Genomic DNA, 13,173 nt, shown 5'->3' with positions numbered 1-13,173 from the left:
TACATTTTGTTCCCACAAATAAAAGGATGTTTATTGCCATACAGCAAATAATGTAGGAAGTGATTTAAACCTTGTCTAATATCTACTAAACCTGACTAAAGTGATATTCTTATCAGAAAATTGCAAGAGGCTTGAAAGCCTAATTAATATGTTTTACATAAATGTAAATTATTCTGTTTTTCAGATGCCAGGAGACTAAATAAAAAAAGAAAACACAACAGTTAGCTTGATTTTCCATCCTTCTGGCGTTGTCTTTAATTTTGCTGTCAAAAGTTGTAGTTACAGACAGATAAACTTACATCTGGCAGCCATGATAGGTAAAAAAAAGAGAAAGCACTCCTCCACCGTCAGCTCTAATGGGAATAAATGGCTTACCTGGCCCAATTAACAGCAAACCACTTCCTGCTAAGAGCATCCAAATTCTTCCTGTCAGTCTTGGACCCTAAATGGGCCCTTGAGTGTAGAAAGCTTTTTCTCAATTTCAAAGTGAAATGTTTATCTTTTGAAAACAGCTTTCGTTCCTAAGTTGTCAAAAAACATTGAGAAGACAAGAGAAACACTTTGCAGATGAGTGATCACACTTAGCTGCTAAATGGGGGTTGTTGCTACAAAGACATGGCTGACAGTTGTAGAAAAGTTTCCCATAGCCGAGATTTGAGCCAAAGTTTCCTGGCAGGACTTCTGGGGAGTTTGGTTGAAGTGGGCAACATTTTTGGCTTTAGTCGTTCCAGTTACCTTGGTGAAATTAGCCAAAGTGCCTCATTAATGTCACACGGATGGGAAGCGCAGTCATTGGGTTTGGGAGTGCCATCCTAAGTTGACGACAATGCAAAACATCTTGCAGTGTTTTGTGGTGTGCGGGGAAAACTCCCTGCGAGAAGTTCCGTCCAAGACGAAAACCAAACGATTAGCTTCCCTTCCTTTAAGACAAATTCCACAGAAGAACAACAGCAAGAAAGAAAAAAAAGTGACTTAAACACATAAATCAGAACAGAAAATCGCTCATATGGTGTATGCTCAATTTGCTGCACATTTTTAACTTATTCCGGCACATTTTCCATTTCCATTGACCTGAGATTGTTTTTTTATCCAAAATACAGAAATATAACAAAGAGGATTCATTTTATTGAAGTTAAACAATTGATACATTTATACGTTTTGTCTCTACAATGGACAGGTAAACGGTCTAGGGTGTTCGCCTGGACGTAGTTGCTCCAGAACCCCCTGCACAATACAAGTTATGAAAATAATTAGGATAAATGGCATTGATGCTAAGATTATAATTGAAATTAATGATAATTTTGTACTCAACAAGTTAAATACACTTAATTATTTCTGAATGAAACAACGATCAAGAGGAATACAAGGTGTTGATGTGTATTTACAATGTGTTTTATAACTTTGTTTTCTACTTTAGTGTGGTAATTCAACAACCCACAGATTCCCATACAATGTTTATTTGTCTTACACCATTTCTTCTGCTTTTTTCACATCATTTGCTTTTATTTATATAATCAAAAAGCCGGATTCTGGTAATTTTAATTTTAGTTTCACATCTGGTTTAAGTTGCTGGTTTCCCAGAAGTTATTTTCATTCTTTTTTGGCACCCATTCTCTTCTGCATGGCTGAAAGAAAATATTCATAGAAGCTCCATTTCTGTCTCCAGGATAAGTCATATATATGTTTTGGCTATATACCTGATTCTTATGTCCAATGAGTAGGAAACCCACCAGTAAGTAGGTCAAATTCAGTGTTTTTTTTAAACTTAGTAACATAAAAAACGTTTTTTTAAACAATTCAATAATATATAAAATTTGTGTAAAATAAATAAAAAAACTCCTATACCTGCAAATAATGAAAAAATAAAGTTTTCTTGTCCGAATATTTAAAATAGCTTAAAAAAGTTTATTTAAAAACCATAATTACACCAAAAAGTGAAGACATTTGATGCTTAGTTTACACTTAGGTGGCAAATGAATGAGAAAAAAAGCATAATTTATGAATGTGTGGATTCGTGTTGTTTACAACTTTGCTCAGAGAAAAATGAATTGGCCCCGTGTGTTTGTGCGTTATCTGAGGACCCACACCCACACCTCCAGCCTGTAGCTGTTTGTGCTTTGTTTGCTTCACCAATCAAAACCACATGTGCATGCTCAGACAGAAGTGAAGAGGATAGAAAACGGGTGGGAGGAAAACAGAATAGGGATAAAGAACAGAGAGAAGTTTCTGATAAAGAGATAGAAAATCTTAAACAAGGGATTAAAAAGTGTGTATAGTGAGTACGGGGGGGTGATTATGGAGTAGAGGAAGAAATGTGGGAAAAAGAGGTTAAAAAAGGGGGTGTGTTACACGGAGGTCTGCCAGGAAATGGTGTTACAAAAAGGGAAGAAAGGAGAGTTTTTGGCATAAAAAGGTGGAGCTGGAGAACTGTGACTGAGGCGATGTTTATTCTGAGACTTAAAATGTCCTATTTTGGATTATTTTTCTTTTGGCTGGAAGGATGATTTGAAGTTTGAACTTAAGCTGAAAGAATAAGCTTACAATAAATGGAACTATGCATTAATGTTCAATAAATTATTATTGCATCTGATTAATGTAAAATTTAGTCCAGACTGACAGGAATAACATTTGATAATCTGAGAAAATGTGTAGTTTTCTGTTGCTGCTGTGTTTTATGGGGTATTTTCTTGTCCTTATAGTAAATATACTGCACATTTAAATTCTGTTTTTCACTTTTTCCCTAGTAAAATGATAAGTAACAGGTGATAAAACATCTTTATAATTTGGAATTGTTGATTTAATGTAGAAAAGTGACAACAGTGACAACAGCAGCCAGTTATTTGAGTTTGCTCAGTTTGTTTTTTCTTTCATATATTATTACAAAAAGCAAAATACATTTTTAGACTATGAGCGGTATTGAAGCTCCAATCAATTAGATTATCCAACTTGTTTTGTTTTTTTTGTAATTGTCTAAAAAAAAACAGAGCAAGCTTTAAAAGCAATCCTTTGTAGAACTATAGAAGTGAAAAAAAGACAAAAAATAGTGCCCTATCTAGTTATTAGTATGGTCACACCCAGTATTTTGTACTTCAGTGCTTGAAAACAGCACAGAAGCCACTTGATTTTCAAAATAAAAGAAGCGTTCTTGCAGATTCTGCACCCCCTTGGCAATAAATGATTTTGTGATCTCACCAGTTCTTATGTACTTCTTAAGCTCTGTTGTACGACTACAATTTGTCCTGCAGACACAATGGAAAAAGAAATAATATTTGTGATGTCAGATGTGTTTGAATGCATCAGGATGAATACGATCCCATCCTTAGTTTTTAGGGGATTCGATAGACTGAAAAGTAAACATTTTTTCTTACTGACTAAAACTTTCAAATGTTCAGAGATGTTACTTTTTTTTGATAGAGAATGTAGTCATTTGCTACAAAATCAACCCTCTGGTATTCTTTTTTTTTATTATGTAAATGAATTTCAGCTCAGGAAGTGGATGTTTCTTCTTTGCTTTGTCATTTTTGATACAAATGGAGGCAATGTTTGGATTTAGATAAGCAGCCTGTCTGTCTTATCATATCCTTTTTCCTGGAAAAGGGAGATTAATTGAATGTAATGGACAACAATAATTTAGGTTTAACTGCGCTAAACTACCTAACTCCATCCTTGCATGTTTGTAAGATTGATGACGGTTCACCCACCTCTGCATGGGGATTCATAATTTGTCAAAAAAAGTTTCGGCTCCACTAATTTTCTGATAAGACTGTCTCTTCCTCCTCCAGCAACAATAATATAAATGCAAGCTATTTAACAGAGTTACATTCTGTTGTGAATTAGATGCAGTTTTGGAGGAAATGAATTGAAAGCAGAGAAGTTTTGGAACATTTCGTATGCAAATAGAAAATAGTTGAAAAGACTGATGTTAGATCTCTTCTGAATGTGACCTTTTAGGTGTTGTGATTGTGTGGGAGAATCTGGATCACTTTGTGCTAATCCATCTGAGAGTCATCTGTGATTTTCTCTTCGCCACCTTTGACCTTTCTCAAGCTCTCTGGTCCCAAATCTACTGCCGGTGAGGAACTGCGGAGGGGAGGGGAGGCGGGGAGGGTGGACATTTTGCTTCGGATGTTTCCTGTGGTTCTGGGGGTTCCTACAACATCATTCAAAGACCATTTTTTAGCAAGTGCTGAAGGCAGACCATTAAAACAGAAAAAAAAACAGCTGTTTACCATCCAAAATGTGACTGCGCACTGCTATTGATGAAGCACCACGAGATTTCATCTTGTCTCCAACAGAAAGATAAAAAAAAAGACTACAGCAAATCCTTGTATTACAACAACTCGATATGTTTATGTTGGCTTTAAAGGACAGAGACTTAAAGAATCTGAAACCCAACACACTGTTTTTAGAGGGGGAAAAGGGACACGAAGATAATTGAGTGGTAAATGTGGAGGATAGTTTGCAACGGGCCCAAGGGCTATTAAATTAAGGTCTAGTTTGACACTTTAGAGGGAGCCGGGGGTAGTTGTGAGAGTTATGAGATCCTGTCTAGGGCCACATCAAGCAGGAAAAGAGGTGGCGGGAGGGAGGATGGTATGTGGGGGTGATAGAGAGTGGTTGATGATGGCTTGAGTTTGAGGGCTCAACAATCCAGTTACACCACCCATCTCCCCCACAGGGCTACATCTGTGGAGGGAAAGTGAAAGTAGATGTTGAGGAGATTTAGTAATTGCTGGAGAAAATATAGCGGCTTTGAGTAAAAACTAAAAAGACATTATCTTTAAAAAATGAAAAACTACATTTTCAAAAACTTTGGTTTAAAATCTATTAAATCCTTGCCTTGTTTTGTCAAACTTTGAAATCTTTATTATATTTTTATACACCTATTCATCCAATCTTTTGCTTTCAAAAGCAAAGTTTAGTAAGTCCCAGTCCATGAGATCAGCGATTCAAAGAAAATGTAGAATGTGGACCACCCTGGTTCTTATGAGCTCTTCTCCGGAGCCCCAGCGTCTTACACAAATAAACCTCAAGCGATTTAATGACAAATTACTTTGGGGTCCTTTTTCATTTTCTTTTTCATATGAAAACGTGGCTTTACAAATGTGCATAAAGTGAAGAAAAAATGTCATTCTTTTCACTGCATTGTTTATTTAAAGTAATAAACCATAAAAGTTGTATAAGCTGCAATAATCCTAGTATTTTTTGCTGAAAGTAGTTGCTCAGGATGCTTAAACTTTTTTCTGAAAATGGTGAAGCAATTTACTTTAATTACTGAAGGGATTTGCTTAAAATGCAAAAGTTATTTGCAAAATGTTAAATTTGCTAAAAGATTAGGGATTTCATTACAGAACTATGAAAGACCGCTGCAGTTGACCTAAATTTATGAAAAATTTGTAGTAAAGCTGCTTAAGAATCCCTAATACACGCCAATTTCGCAACAATATTTAGTATATTCCTTAAATATGAGCTAAACTCCAAATTATCCCCCAAAAAACATAGTCAAGGTAAAATTAGCTAAAACAGCAAACTCGTTGCTTAATTACTAGCTAAACTCTAAAACTGTTTAAAATTCCTCAGTAGAAAACAAATTAGCTAAAAATGTAAGCCTGTTGCTAAAATAGAGGGTAAACTCTAAATTAGCCTTTAAATACTTGAGTATATACCAAATTAGCCAAAAACGTTAGCATGTTCCTAAAATATTAACTAAACTCCATTTTTTTAGTGAAGTACTATAATAACATATGAATATATTTAAAGGTTTGTTGCTAATTTACTTAAAATTTTGAAATTTGAAGACTTCCTCATTCATTTCTAAAGTGGCATATTTCAGGACGTCCAATTATTCTCAATGTTTGTGTTTACATTGAAAAGTAAACTTTTATTTTTTGGGTCGTAGGTTGCGTTCAAATGCAATTCGCGCTGCAGTTTCAATGTTAAGTCGATGGAACAGACGCGGTTTGAGGTACTGCAGTGTGACGGTCTGACAACAGCCCGATATGAGTAGTGCGAACTAGCGGCGCGACCAGAGTGCAAATATCCAAATTAGTGACTCAGCTTTAGGTATGTGACGTTTTCAATGACTAATCAGTGGGTAAAATACTAATCCTATGTTTTGTCCTGAACTTCCAATCTCTGAAATCACATGCTGGAGTCCGCATGGCGAAAATAACCAGAATTGGAATGTTGCAACACCCATCTAAACAGAGGTACAAAGATGGCAGTTTGGTGAGATGAAGTAAAGTTTGAAGATATGTTGGGCAGCTCCATTTGTCTACCTTTCTAACCCTCCCCCACCTACTAACAATGTACTTTTTAAGCCTTTAACACCTGAGGTGTTGCTTTAATATATTGTAACATTTCAACCATTAGTCGCTTGTCTTTGCTTCAGAATCGGCTGGAATTACGTTGATCGTGTTAACGAATGAAAAGTTACAATAAGTCAAAGAACATTAGGCGTTAAAGGGTTACCATGAGAGTCACCAGGAACTTGCTGGTTTTTCACACAAGCCTCTAGTGGTCATTAAGGAACTTTAACATTTAGTTCTACGTCTGTTCCATATTGTTGCTATTCAAAACCAAATTACATCACATAAAAATAATATTAAAAACATAAATAATTTTGTTTTTTATTAAAATGTTGATGCAATAAATTTTCCAATTTCTTGACATTTATATATTGATAATTTATTTATTTACTTAATGTATGTATTCCAGTTTGCAACCTGAGAATGATGATCTTAAACAAAACAGGAGAAATAAAAGTAAACAAATAAAAGACTGATTTTTTACATTTAATATTTGTTTTTCTCCAGCTGATTCTTGGCTTGCCTCCAAGCAAAAACTTACAGGACATTTTTTAGCACATCTTGCAGATACTTGTAATGCAACAAATTGGAATCCCTGACCCACTCAAACTGTTTGCTTGAATTATCATCATCCTGTTTGTGGAGTTTTGTTGCTGAGTCAGCGTTAGACTGTCAAGAAAAGGCTGGGAACAGGGGTAATAGAAAGTGACTTCATTCATTGATTTTTGTTATTTCACCTCCATGGCTTATGTTTTTTTTTTTCTCTAAATAAACTATAATAGTCTACAGGTTTTGAGCTAGACATAATGCATACATTTTCAAAATGGGGTATTTCCGCTTTTCTCATTAATGTAGATTCTAAAATGTATCAATAGCTCTGAATACTGAATGTAGATGTCATTTTCCAACAGTTATTTAAATTTGAAATAAAATGTTTGGTTTTGCTTACATGAATTTAAGGTCTAGTCTTATATAAATATATAAAAGATTCTACCTAATTTCCACAAGAGTATTTATATTATTTTGAGGAACACAAGTATGATGATACAGAGATGGAGTTTTGAGACGTTTCATGTATTTCCACTTTCACTTGTCTTACTTTTTCAGGTCAAAGTGCAAAGTGTTGGTAAGTGAACTCCACCAAACTGAACATCAGTCTTCTAACTGTGTGTTTATGCTAGAAGCAATTAGGTTTGAAATTGTTTGGGGGCAGGATGGGGTTGGGCTTGGTACCGCTGACGGGAGCCGAGCGTATAATGGAAGCACGGTGAGGGGCGAGTGGCGTTGGTCAAGAGAACCTCAATGCAGACAGGAAGTGGATACCATTGTGAGGTCAGCAAGCACCAGACTATGAAATCTGTGTGAGTGGCAGCTGTGAAGTGTGTGTGAATGCTTCTTAGGGAGAGCCAATTAACCTAATCACAACACCTTCAACAGAAGCAGTTAACAAAGCCGTGAACACTGAAAAACTTCACACAGCTCAGGCGGTGGTCCCCGCCTTTGAGTTTTGAGCTATTTCGCCTGTCGCCACCTATTAGAAATACATGAGGGATATTGTCAAACAAAGTCGTCTGTGTGTGTACTGTACAACCATGTACAAAGCACTAGCTCAAACCTATTTTAATTAAAAAAATACACTGCTTGGTATAAATGATTCTATGGAAAGTGGAGGAGTAAAACACACATGACCTCCGCTGTGGAGAGGAAATCACAGCACACTGTTACAGTGTCTGAACATGTCATTTGTTTTCAGTCTCAGCTTCATTATGAGAGCATTTTCCGCTGTCTGAGACCGTTTCAGAGCAGAGTTAGTGCTATGTGCACACGTCGTCAATGCTAGCAGTGAGTGGTGATGTTTTCCAGATTCTGACGGACTCGCTGACACACATACACACACACGCACGCTCACACATAATCACACAACCACAAAGTCAGACCCCGGTTTCTTTTCTGTCACACATGGACACTAATTTTTACACACACATTCTTTCAGCCTATACACACACGCTTAGACGCCAATGACGAACACTACCAGCAGCAATGGAAATAGAGCATAAGTCTTAAGAGGACACAAGTTTCATGTGTTCACAACATCTTTGATATACAAAACAGAATTTAGCCAAAACATGAAAAAACAAGACAATCCCTCCAAAACATGTAGGAAGATGATCTTCTGAGCTTTTGTTTTTTTTTTATTATTTTTTGTTTTAAACAGGGCCCATGCAAGTGTCTTCACATTAAATTTAAGACTATTCAAGGCCATGCAAGTGAAAAATTAAGATAATTTTCTCAGCCTCTTTCCTATTTTATTGATGTCTTCCCATTTTATGATCAAAACTTGCTTCTTCTCTTGTTGTTTGTGGTCAGTGCTGTGATGCTTTAGTGCTCTTCTTTTTTCAAACTGTCACTGGGCATTCACCTTGTTGGTGCACAACTGGTTTTCCTTCTGTTTATTTAGATAAATATAATAATTGTGCTCAAAACATTACATTTTTAACATAAAATGTTAAGCGGAGAAGTTTCAAGCAGCACAATTTTAAGTTTCAGATATTAAAATTCCATAAATTTTTAAGGCTTTTTGAGGTATTATTTTTAAATTCATAAATTTAATGCTTTTTAAGACCCCGAGGGAACCCTGTTAAAGTGACGATTTGCATGTAAATTTTCTAAATACGTTTTATTAGTGCGGAACTTTTTTTTTTTATTATCTGCACGGACAAAGTGTTAGGGTCAGGTTAATACGTTTGACCAACAATAACATGTAGTCTTGGACGCACCTTCCTCTGCTCACAGACACGGAGCTCTGGAGTTCTGGACTTTTATTTTGAAAAGTTGTCTCCTTGTAAACACGGCTACTGAAAGGGAATAAACAAGTTTTTATTTCAGTGAATTGACATAAGAAGCTAATGCATTTTTTGGTTTGTTTTATTTTTTTAGCTCAGGTCTTAAGAAACTAAATCTAAATAAAAGACTTTCCACTAATTAGAATTTACAGTTCCTTAGAGTACAGCAGCGGAGATTAAGAGAAAACCACATGATTGGAATGACAGACTGAGATAATATTTGAGTATAATTATCAAGAACTGCCTCTTAAAAAACATTGACAATCAATGAAATCAGAGTCTTGGAAAATTAAATCCTAACGTTTTCTCAGCTTGGTTTGCATGGCTGCACACAGAAGGCCAAGCTAAACACACAGGACCTCAAGAGTGTTTGCAGCATTGGAGCGCTCAGTCCATATGTCCAGCAGTATTTGCTTGTAGTCGCTATTGTGAGCTGCCCTTCACTAATCAAGTATGTCTGTGGATGGCTTTTGATCCTAAAACAGGCGCTTACAAATTCAGCAGCGTGTGTGGGCCACGGCCAGCACAGTCATGGACACACGTGCACACCCCCCCCCCACCACACACACACCCTTACACACATTCAGAGCCTGCAGCCACCGAGGCACCTTCCCACAGTAACTGCACAGCACGTGTTGTTAGCTGCATGACTGGTAGCTCAATCAAAGGACTTCTGGGATTTTTTTTTTTTTTGGTAGCTCTGTCAAACCTGCAGATGTGAATGGCATGTGTCCTGTTTTTATTTCACCACAAATCTTTATTTATGTATATCTTTAATTAACAACATATGACAGCTGAGATTAGAATCAGCACCAGTAAAACGCTTTTAAAAACAATGCAAAAGCCTACAAATTAATTATTTCACAGTCCTAATAGGCATATTATTTTGTGATAATGAAATATCCAAATTCAATGTGCCTATTAAATTTGTTTATATTATTTTAGTAATTGTCAATACATAAACAATTAGAACGATTTCCAGTTTTTTAAAGACCTGTTGGTATCACCTACTCAACAGGTCTCAATTTAAGGGAAAACCAGTTTTGTGGCCATTCTGAGCCCCATTAGACTGATGTAGGCTTAAATAAGGTCATACTCCCTTTCAAGCCGAAACAGAAAGAGAGTTATTTGTGTATACGGTAAATTTAAATACACTTTTTTTTATGAATCCAATAAAACAAAAAAATGTAAAAAAAACAGTGACCATTTTGACCATGTGGGTCCTCCAGAATAAAAGGAAAAAAGGCCAATGCTGCTCCTATTAATTTCTGCCTAACACACAAAAGACCGAGGACCTATCGAGGATGCATCCCACCTCCACCCAACAGTAGCTGGGATAGGCTCCAGCAACCCTATGATCCTAAAAGGGATTTACCGAGTTGGAAAACTCATAGATGTAAAAGATCCAATAAGTTTAACCAGCCAAAAATGTGGGTTTGACTTTGAGTTACAGCCACTTTCCAGATAACTAAGAAGAAATGCTTCACATTTTCTATGTGCTGTAAAGGTCTGTACCGGAGTGAGACTTTTGTTGTTTTGTTTAATGCTATTTATTTATTTACTTACTTATTTAGTTACTTACTTACAAACGTATGACTTACTTACATACCAATTACTCACTTAATTATTATTACCCTACTTACTCATTAATAATTTACTTACTTACTAATTACTAACTTACCTACTTTCTTACTTACTTCCTAATTACTGACTTATTTTCTTTTTTACTTACATAGTTACGAATTACTTATTAATTAATTGATTACTAATTACTAAATTTCTTTTTAACTGCCTACTAATCTTTTACTTTTTTATTTATTTAATAATAACTTAAATACTTCCTAATTACTTACTTAATCACTTACTTACTTTCCTACTAACTTGTTAATTACTTACTTAATAAATGCTAATTACTTACTTATGTACTTACTATCACGTACTAATTACTTTACCCACTTTCTAATTACTTACATACCCACTTACTAATTACTTAATTACCTTATTACTAATTACTTACTTACTTTCTTACTTACTTAGTAATTTCTTGCTTAATATTTACTTAATTACAAATTACTTACTTAATCACTTACTTACTTTCCTACTTACTTGTTAATTTACTTACTTAATAAATGCCAATTATTTACTTACGTACTTACTATCACTTACTAATTACTTACCTACTTAATAATTACTTACCAACTTACTATTTTTTTACATACCTACTTACTAATTACTTCATTAACTTATTACTAATTACTCACTTACTTTCTTGCTTAGTAATGACTTACTCAATATTTGCTTAATTACTAAGTACTTAGTTATTTACTTACTAATTACTTATTTTATTACTGATTACATACATATTTACTTATTTATTACTTATTTACTCTCAATAATTATATATTTACTTCCTTACCCACCCACCCACTTACTTACTTTCTTACTTTTTGACTTACTTTCTTATCTAGTTACTGATTTACTTTCTAAGATTCTTAATTACTTACTTAACTAAAGTACTGCCCGAGGACCGCGGTTTAACTTTTCTACATGCAAAAAGGAAATTCATCTGGTCTGAAGGGGGAAAAAGCTAGACAAAAAACAAATAAATGAAAAAGAAAACATACTGTATCTATAAATTTTTCATGTAATAGTTGTCATTTTCACCTTGTTGCTATGATGCAATGGTTCCACTTATTCACTATTATTTAGTGAAGCAATAAAAGTTTACTGGCAGAACAACTACCTTTGGCTTGCTAACTGCTAAAATGTTGCCAACAACATAAAGTGAGGGATAATTTAGTACAAATCCTTCTACTTCCTTTATGGATCCACCAACTTTTAGTTCCTGTGTTCCCACTTTGATTGACATAAAATTTAATTGTGCTTGGAGGAGTCGTACAGGAATATGCAGCAGCTGTGAAAGATACATTACACCTTCCATGGTTAGTACATATTTTAAATTGGAAGAAAAAGAACTTCACTTTAACTTTTTTATTTATCAATTCTATACCTCCTAAGTTGACTTTGATTATTTACATCTAAAACTAAAATCTCACTTTTTGTTTTATTTTACCAAGGTTCTTTTTACACATTAACTCAATATTTCACTAACTAAACAAAATGGTTTGCAGTTTTGCCTAAAAAAAGTATATGTGTAACAGGAGCACATTTTATTTATTTATTGTGTATTTTAATGACCTAACATCAAGTCTATGGTTGCTTCTCCTCGGTTGAAGAACTCTGGAAAATGTCTGGGATGAGGTCGTTCTTGTATAAGTCCTATCAACAGTATATACTTTTACTGCATCTTAATTCAACTACATGTCTTACAATGGGAATTGGGATTTATGCACATTTTACCAGTAACTTTTAATGTATCAGCTGTAGTTTTTCCACAGGATAATTCATCAGAGTTGGTTAAAAATGAAGACAAGTCCAGCTATGTCATCATGGAGGGGATCTTTCAAAGGATGAAGGGTTTAAGGTCTTAGCTGGGATTTTGCTTTGCACACAGACTTCACTTGTATGTTTGGTCAGCACGGGGACCACATGTGTTTCAGTAAATATGTGAAGACATGGAACTACTGAGCGTTTGTGTGAATAATGAACTGAGATGTTCTGCAGTTTAATTTGCTGAGTTAAAAAATGACACAATCTAAATCATAGCATTAAAAAATTAAATTGCCTTCCATTTATTTTTTTAATAATAAGGATTAGGGGTTGGATGGTAACATTTAATATTGAAGCTGTTCAACAATTGTATCTATGAATGACAACACTTTGACATCATGTTTCCAATTTTCCCAGCAGTATATTTCCCAACTTTATATTTTTTTAAATGTGCTTTTACATGCATTAACCTGTAAGTTTAGAGATGTAAACACTGTTTGATCAACCACTTCTAACTATGATTAAGTCTAACTTTCTTTAAAATGAATACCATTGTTTGCATATGACTTAGAAATCAAATTCAAGAATGAATGAATGAATGAATGAACTTTATTTATATAGCACTTTACAAT

Source organism: Oryzias melastigma, linkage group LG4 (genome assembly GCF_002922805.2).
Source record: "Oryzias melastigma strain HK-1 linkage group LG4, ASM292280v2, whole genome shotgun sequence".
Lineage (NCBI taxonomy): Eukaryota > Metazoa > Chordata > Actinopteri > Beloniformes > Adrianichthyidae > Oryzias > Oryzias melastigma.
Note: the sequence above shows the minus strand (reverse complement) of the source record.